Raw genomic sequence first — 9,408 nt, 5'->3', positions numbered from 1 at the left:
CCCCCACCCCACACCCTCTTCCCTTCCCTCACACCCCGTGCCTACACAGGGTCCCGGTCTGGTGATGTGCTGATTTTGAAATTCTCATTGATCTTTCCATTTCCATCCTTTCTCTGTATCCTTCTCCAGTCCGAACAGGAATAGGCCAAACAGGACCTTTGGCGAGGGATTGATTCTTACTCCATAGTCCTTGTGGGGGAGGGGGGGGGGGGAGGGGGAGGGGTGGGGGGGGTTGGAGTGGGGGGGGGGGGGGTCTCTATCAACTTCTGCCTAAAAGGTCGGCCAGCAAGTCACCATCCAGAGTAGGTTATCAGGTAGGGGTCTACCATCCAGTGTATATAGTGCATTGTAAACAAAACTATTTTTCTTTATTTTACTTGGCATGGACTCCCTGTGTCCTTCTTCAACCTACGGCCCTCCCTATCTCGATAACCTCCTCCTGCCTCTACAACTGTCCCTATGCAGTGGTTAGCACTGTTGCTTCACAGCTCTAGTGTCTGAGGTTCAATTCCCAGCTTGGGTCACTGTCTGTGCGGAGTCTGCACGTTCTCCCCGTGTCTGCGTGGGTTTCCTCCAGGTGCTCCAGTTTCCTCCCACAAGTCCTGAAAGACGTGCTTGTTAGGTGAATTGGACATTCTGAATTCTCCCTTTGTGTACCTGAACAGGCGCCAGAGTGTGGCGACTAGGGGCATTTCACAGTAACTTCATTGCAGTGTTAATGTAAGCCTACTTGTGACATGAATAAAGATTATTATTGTTATTAAACCCTCCCTATCTCTGTGACCTCCTCCAGTTCCACCCTCCAGATCTCTGTACTTCTCTAATTGAGACCTGCTGTGAATTATTTGCTTGGGTCCGATCTCGAGCACCTCTGCACCTCCAACTCTCTTACTTTGTTTTTTAAAAGCCACCTTTGATCAAACCTGCCGTCCGAATATCTCTCGGGTAGTTCAACATTCTGGGAAGTTTTGTTCTGTGAAAGATGCTGATGTTTTTTCTTGTCAGTAATTTAACGAAAATACATTAACCAGAAAACAGAAACACTTTAAAAGTTAGGATTGAAATATAGTTTTATTTTAATTTCATGAAACAAAATCTTCTAGACATTCCAACTAACAAACAAGAAAGTGCAGCAATAACTCAAACTTGGGATCAACGAAACTCAACACAGACATTTCGATTTTGATTTCAATCATAGAAAGATCTCCAACATCAAAAGTTATTCAATTGTCAAATTGTTATCTTGACAAATAGCCATCCCTAATCCTTTAACAGCTCAGTTCAGTCAAAATAAATGCTTTTTTTCTCTGAAACATGATGTGATTCAAATGCATGCAGTAAAAATCCAGTTGTATTTTTGAGGAATGAGGTAAGATGATCCATTGAAAGAATCCAGGGAGATGGTCCTGACGAATTGGTTTGGAGAAAGGTGATTAGGTTGGACTATTCAGCTACCTGTCAGGTAAATGATTTAGAACTGAGTCAATTGCATATACTTTCCATATCACACACAGGAAACAGCAGACAACTATTTAACAATGTTAATCACTTGTACACTCTGTGCCAGAGCAAGAGCGAGGTGAAAATGCAAGAACAGATTCTGATCCATACAGGCAGGGGTTGCATTTCCACATGGCTGCATCACTTCAACACAACACAGAGTGGAGTGCGACTTCTTTATTGATTTAAACCCCTTGCTGAGGTAACACCAGCAGAGAGGGGCAAAGACGGGCAAAAACATCCCCAATGTTATTGATCAATTTCCCAATCCACAATATTTTAACTGCTGTTGGGTGAATTTTTGTATCATGTTTGTCAGGAAGAGCTGCAGTGTGAGGTTTGAAACTACTGGGTGTGTTATTGATTGTTTGCAGAATATCCCCCGGGGTGTAAATACAATTGGGTGTAAATTATTCCCCCTCTGAACATAGATACCCTGTTATTGTGAGTGATTTAACTGAATTGAAGTGATACTTATTACAGCACTTTCCCTCTGAAAATATTGTATCAGTTACAAGTATGAGATAATTTAATAATTTGTGTGTGTCAAGACTGAACATTACCACGTCCAGTTCACAAAGAATGATGAAAACAGAAGGGCCCGACTGTGAATATGCAGTTTAAACTATTGCTGGAAATTCATGCTACCGTTTCCAATTATCATTTATCATCATTCCAGATATGGAACATTAATAACTGTCACATTCCCAGCACTGACCTCTCATTTAGACCACACACAAAACAACAAAATCCTGGAACTCCCTCCCTAACAGCACTGTGGGTGTACCTACACCATATGGTAAGTTAAATGGCAAAAAGGCCAGTTGATGTTCATTTTTCTGGCCTTGAGCAGCTTCTCTGAGTGGCCTGCAGCTGTGTGGAGGCAGCATCTTGGGCTCCAGGGAAACAGTCCCAGTTGCCAAGGCTGCCTCCTGTCCTTGCAACACCATCACTGGAATCTTTAACCTTCTAATCACCAGGGTCAGTCCCTCTGGCACAGCACAGAAATAAATGTTTGACGTCTTGCATGAGTGTGTCATCATGGAGATATTCTCTCCCTCTCCATGCAGTGTGGGAAGTGGCCATTTCTCTGCAGCTGGTACTCTGACTGGTCAGTGGGTCTGAGGAAGCAGCCACTGGGAAAATTGCCACCTTGGTCCCACTGCTGGCTTGAGGTTCTTATCCAGTCTCAGGTGTCGCGACTCACCCCCCTCCAGTACAATCCAGTCAGCTTTCAGATTGATAACTCTTACTTTAGTTTATTTAGAATGGGTTTATTTACAGAGCACAGCGTTACATTTCACAGCCTCCCACCTGCTCACCTTGGATCCCAGCAGCCTCTCTTTGTAAGTACCTAATTATTGAATTAAACAATTCCTTTCAATTGTGAATTTTAATAATATAATTAGCATACTTTTTTAAATGTATTTTGCGGGATGTGGGCGTCGCTGGTCAGGCCAGCATTTATTGCCCATCTCTAATTGCCCTTCAGAAGGAGGTGGTGAGCTACCGTCTTGAACCGCTGCAATCCCTGAGGTGTAGGTACACCCACAGTGCTGTTAGGGAGGGAGTTCCAGGATGTTGCCCCAGTGACAGTGAAGGAATAGCAATATATTTCCAAGTTAGGATGGTGAGTGACTTCATAGAATCATAGAATTTACAGTGCAGAAGGAGACCTGGAGGGGAACCTCCAGGTGGTGGGGTTCCCAGGTATCTGCTGCTCTTATCCTTCTAGATTCTATTGGTCGTGGGTTTGGAAGGTGCTGTCTAAGGAGCCTTGGTGAGTTACTGCAGTGTATCTTGTGGATGGTACACACGGCTGCCACTGTTTGTCAGTGGTGGAGGGTTTGAATGTTTGTGGAAGGAGGAGCAATCAGGTGGGGCTGCTTTGTCCTGTATTTTGCACTCCTGACTTGTGCCTTGTAGATGGTGGACAGGCTTTGGGGAGTCAGGAGGTGAGTTACTCACCGCAGGATTCCTAGTCTTTGACCTGCTCTGGTATCCACGGTATTAATATGGCTAGTCTATATTAACCCCCAGGATGTTGATAGTGGGGGATTCAATGATGGTAATGCCATTGGGTGTGAAGAGGTGATGGTGAGATCGTCTCTTGTAGAAGCTGTTCATTGCCTGGCACGTGTGTGGCGTGAATGTAACTTGCCACTTGTCGGCCCCAAGCCTGGATATTGTTCAGGTCTTGCTGCATTTGGACATGGACTGCTTCAGTGTCTGAGGAGTCATGAATGATGCTGAACATTGTGCAGTCATCCGCACACATCCCTATTTCTGACCTTATGATGAAAGGGAGGTCATTGATGACCTGAGATAGATTAATAATAACTTATCACAGATGTTCGCTGAGCTGCTAACTATTTGCAGCATTTTCATTATTTTGTCCACATTAAAGCCTGCGGAGAATGCCAAATTTATCTACAGCAAACCAAACATTCGCTCAAATCTTCATCAATCTGACAAACCCAGTCATTTTGTTTCAAAAACTACAACCATTTGAGGACTGCAGTTGGATTGCACCAAGATTAAAATAGTAAAGATTGAAAAATCTATGGTCAGAAAGTGGAGAAAGGGGAACAGTGTTCTGCAGTTGTTCAATTCTTTATTTCTGCTTTGTAATATTACACTCCCGAAGTATTGAGTCTCCATTAGAAAGATTCCCCACTGGAGAGTTACGAAAACTCCAGCAGCATCCTATCCGATAAAAACCCATTCTCCTAATCATTCTCCTAATCCTGATTCTTTTCACTTGTTCAATGTAAATGAGCTCATTTTCAGGTCATTACACTTTGAACATAACCTGCAATGCCTGAGCTGATGCATTATTGCTGTTAACCAACAGTCTGTTTCTGCACTGACAAATATTTACAAAGATGCCATGATATTTTAAATGACAGTGAGATAAGCAAAATCTAAAATAACCATAAACCTTCAGGTGAGGAAAGAAAGGATAAAACATGAGGAGTGAGAGAATGAGAAAATGAAATTATTCCTTGTGGATGGGTCTTGCAACAACACAGGAATAATTAACCTGTTCACTTGTATCAACCCAAAGTTATCCAACGTCGTCTTCCGCCCATTATCATTGTTTATCTTTAGCCACTCACAATCAGAATTAGAATATGCAATTTGTTGGTGTTGAACAAAATATTCAGAATGATTACCAAGTTTCCCTATCACTATTAACCCACAATTGACACTCAGTGCATGGACTGTATGGAATTAAACTCCTATTCCCTCTGGCTGTGTAGCCGGGGTTTGCATGTTCAATGGAAGGGGAAAGATTTCCTCCGATTTTCACTCCAATTTGGCTCCTATTGTGATTCGGGACCATCACCAATCCTTCTCTATGACCAAATGGGCAACAAAGCCAGGACGTGCCAGCAGAAGCTCCACGAGGTTCCCAACAGCAGAAAATTGCAAGGATTTTCTGTTTTGTGTTTTGACTGAGAACTAAATTTGTCTAATCGACTGGATAAAAGCAAATTACTGCGGATGCTGGAATCGGAAACCAAAGGGAAAACTCTGGAAAATCTCAGCAGGTCTGCAGGGAGCAAAAACAGCTAATGTTTCGAGTACAGATGACCAGGGTTGTCCTGATTGCTGAATTTGATTTCAAAGCGCACCTTGCTCAGTGGTTTAGTAAAGATGGAATTGCTACATTTTATAGATTAATATAAGGCACCGTATAATTCAGCTTGTGATCGAACAGCAAAATGTGTTTCATACAGTTCATTCTGTGTTGAGACACTGACAGACCCAATAATTCACTGCCCCTGAACCATGTGAAGAGGTGAGGATGGGTTACAAGTGCGAGAACTTCTTCCTTTTGTTCCAGGGCTGAGGTTAATTTTTTCAACTTTCTCTCTTGTTGTGTGATAAGAAGTGTTTCTGAGGATTAAAATAAACAGATACAATCAATTCATTGAATAACATCGATGGCTCCTGGGAAACCATTGCAGAGGCAATCATTGAATGATGAGCTCTCAATAAACTCATGTTTTAAACTGATAATAGCTAAATGTAACTGAGAAGCTGTTAATGTTTTCAAAAACGTAATGATATCAAGAGTGCCAATCAATGCAGCCGTGAAGAGGTTAATGTTTGTCAGGTTTAGTGGATTTACTAACTTGGACCCCGAGGTAAGAAATGTAACAGAACGACTGTGAAAGACAGCATTCGTTCGAAATGAAGAACTGTGCTCCAGGGCACAGCAAACTTCTATAACATTTCAGGAGATATAACTTTATAGGTGGTAGAATCACAACAGGATTGTTTTATTGGAATGGGATGTGTTGCTGGGGGTTAGGGGTAGGGCTAAGTGTCTCTACACTTTACACAGTGTGACATCCACTGTAAAAAATGCGTGAATATTTTCAGTAGCAATGCCATGTCAGGGAGAAGCTTTCACTTGATCTGCTTTCGGAAGCTCCTGAAGACAGGGCAGAATTCCACACACTGAGGGGCTCACTCCAGCTGGAGTTCCAAACATCCCCCTCAAATCGAGACTTAGTTGATCTGGGGCTGGCCAGTCAGGGGCTGTATTAGCTCACTCGGCTAAATCGCTGGCTTTTAAAGCAGACCAAGCAGGCCAGCAGCATGGTTCGATTCCCGTACCAGCCTCCCCAAACAGGTGCCGGAATGTGGCGACTAGGGGCTTTTCACAGTAACTTCATTGAAGCCTACTCGTGACAATAGCGATTTTCATTTCATTTCATTTCATTTTCATTTCATCTGGACAAGCGGCCAGAATTGCTCACCGGTCTGGTGGCTGTCAAAGAGAACACAACAAGGACACTCTGAAAGAATTTTCATATCAACTTCAGGTCCAGTGAGAACCTGCACCTGGCACGACCAAATATCAAATGGCATGGTCTCCTCCAGAAACACGAGCGTGTTGAGAGGCAAAGAGAAAACACAAGGAAAGGAAATCCTGAGGCAGTAAATTGTCCAAAACCCAGTCAGCTGAGGTCATCCGGTCCAATTTACAGCTGAATGTTCTGGACACAGTTCGACCTCAACAGTCACCTACAAACACAGAAAATACAAACAGGAGGAGGCCATTCGGCCCTTCGAGCCTGCTGTGCCATTCATTATGATCATGACTGATCATCAAGTACAATACCCTGATCCCATTCTCTGGAGATTAAACCGTTTTTCTATTTACCTTGTTCATACCCCTCTGGATCTTGAATACTTCTAACAAATCTCTTCTCAGCCTTCTCTCCAGAGAAAACAGCGCCAACCTCTCTATTCTATCCTAATAGCTACAGTCCATTGTCCCTGGAATCTTTCTTGTGAATCTCCTCTGTATTCTCTCCAATGTCTTCACCTCCTTCCTTCCCCCCCCCAATAACCCTTGATCCCTTTCACCCCAAGAGCTGTATCTAAATCCTTCTTGAAATTACACAACGTTTTGGCCTCAGCTACTTTCTGTGGGAGTGAATTCCACAGATTCCCCGCTCTCTGGGTGAAGAAATTTCTCCTCACCTCAGTCCTAAAAGGTTTACCCCTTATCCTCAAACTATGACCCCTAGTTCTGGACTCCCCCACAATCGGAAACATTCTTTCTGAACTTACCTGTCTAATCCTGTGAGAATTTTGTAAGTTTCTATGAGATCCCCTCTCACTCTTCTAAACTCCAATGAATATAATCCTAACCGATTTAGTCTCTCCTCATATGACAGTCCCACCATCCCAGGAATCAGCCTGGTAAACCTTCGCTGCGCTCCCTCCATTGCAAGAACATCCTTCCTCAGATACAGACACCAAAACGGCCCACAATACTCCAGGTGTCCATCAGATTACCAAACACCTGAGAGAAACATGGGGCGGGACTCTCCCTGAGCCGGAGGGGCGGGCCGTACCGGTGCTGAGGAGTGGCGTGAACCACTCCGGCGTCGGGCTGCCCGGAAGGTGTGGAGTCATCCGCACCTTCAGGGGCTAGGCCGGCGCCGGTAGGGTTGGCGCCGTGCCAACCGACACCAAAGGGCCTCCGCCGGCCGGTGCATGCGCAGGAGCACACCGTGTGCTGGCGTCATCCCAGTGCATGCGCAGGAGCACACCGTGTGCTGGCGTCATCCCAATGCATGCGCAGGAGCACACCGTGTGCTGGCGTCATCCCAATGCATGCGCAGGAGCACACCGTGTGCTGGCGTCATCCCAATGCATGCGCAGGAGCACACCGTGTGCTGGCATCATCCCAGTGCAGGCGCAGGAGCACACCGTGTGCTGGCATCATCCCAGCGCCGCGCAGGGGGGGTTCTTCTTCGCGCCGGCCATGACGGACCGTTACACCGGCTGGCGCGGAGCAAAAGAGTATGGAAACAGTATGGTTCCCACCAGATCGGTGGGCCCTGATCATGGGCCAGGCCACTGTTGGGACTCCCCCTTGGGCCAGATTCCCCCCCCCCCTCCCCCCCCCCCCCCCCCGAGGACTCCGCAGGCCGTCCGCAGAGCCAGGTCCCGCCGGGATAGACCTGGTGTAATATACCGGTGGGACTGGCTGAAAACGGGTGGCTGCTCGGTCCTTCAGGGCCCGGAGAATCAGCGGGGGGGGGGGGGGGGGTGTGACATGATTCCCGCCCCTAGTGGAAAACCGGCGCCGGAAAATCCGGCAGCCGGGGCGGGATTCACGCCGTCCCCCGGCGATTCTCCTGCCCAGTGGGGGGTCGGTGAATCCCGCCCCATAGTCACCCTCACCTCACAATCATAGAATCTTTACAGTGCAAAGGGAGGCCATTCAGTCCATTGAGTCAATACTAGCTCTCTGAAAGAGCATCTACATAGTCCCACTTTTTATTTTCGCACTTCTACTCCTTTTTCCAATTATTCTGAATCTCTGCCCTCTGGTTCTTGATGTTCTCCTGAGATTAAACAGTTTCTCTCTATTTACCTTGTCCATACCCCTCGAAGGAGGCCATCGAGTCTGCACCGACCCTTGGAAATAGTACCCTATTTAAGCCCACACTTCTATCCTATACCCGCAACCCAGTAACCCCACCTAACCTGCACATCTTTGGACTGTGGGAGGAAACCGGAGCACCCGGAGGAAACCCACGCAGACACGGGGAGAACGTACAGACTCCGCACAGACAGTGAACCAAGCCGGGAATCGAACCTGGGACTCTGGAACTGTGAAGCAACTGTGCTAACCACTGTGTTACCGTGCTGCCCACAGAGTCAATCTCTCCAATCTATCCTCATAGCTACAGTTTATTATCCTGGAATCTTTCTAGTGAATCTCCTCTGGATTCTCTCCAATGTCTTCACCTCCTTCCCCAGGTATGGTTCCCAGAAATAGACAGTCACCAGATGAGGCCTAACTCGTGTTTAATACAAGTTCAATGTGACCTCCTTACTCTTACACTCAATGCCCCTATTAATAAAGTCCAGGATACTATCTGCTTTATTAACTGTGTGAATTATGTACAAATACACCCAGGTAACTCTGTTCCTGCTTCTTCTTTGAAGTTTCTCCCTTTATTTTATTCTGTCTTTCCACATTCTTCCAGGCAAAATTAATCACCTCCAATCTCCACTTTGAACTTCCACTAGTCTGCCCAATCCACCAACACGTCCATGTTCTTTTACAATTCAAGACTATCCTAATCGCCGCTGACAATGTTTCCAATCTTTGTACCATCGGCCAATTTTGAAATCGTGCCCTGAACACCACAATCTGGGTCACCAATAATATCAGGAAAAGCAAGGGTCCCCACACTGACTCCTGGAGAACTCCATTAAAAACCTTCCTCCAATCTGAAAAACAACCATTTGTCACAACTCATAATAAAAGCAAAATATGGCAGATGCTGGCAATATGAAATAAAAACAGAAAATGCTGGATAAACTCAGCAGGTCTGGCAGAGAAAATAGAGTTACTGTTCTGAATCC

The sequence above is a fragment of the Scyliorhinus canicula genome, chromosome 4 (assembly GCF_902713615.1).
Source record: "Scyliorhinus canicula chromosome 4, sScyCan1.1, whole genome shotgun sequence".
NCBI lineage: Eukaryota > Metazoa > Chordata > Chondrichthyes > Carcharhiniformes > Scyliorhinidae > Scyliorhinus > Scyliorhinus canicula.
The sequence above is the reverse complement of the archived record's forward strand: the minus strand, read 5'-3'. Positions refer to the sequence as shown.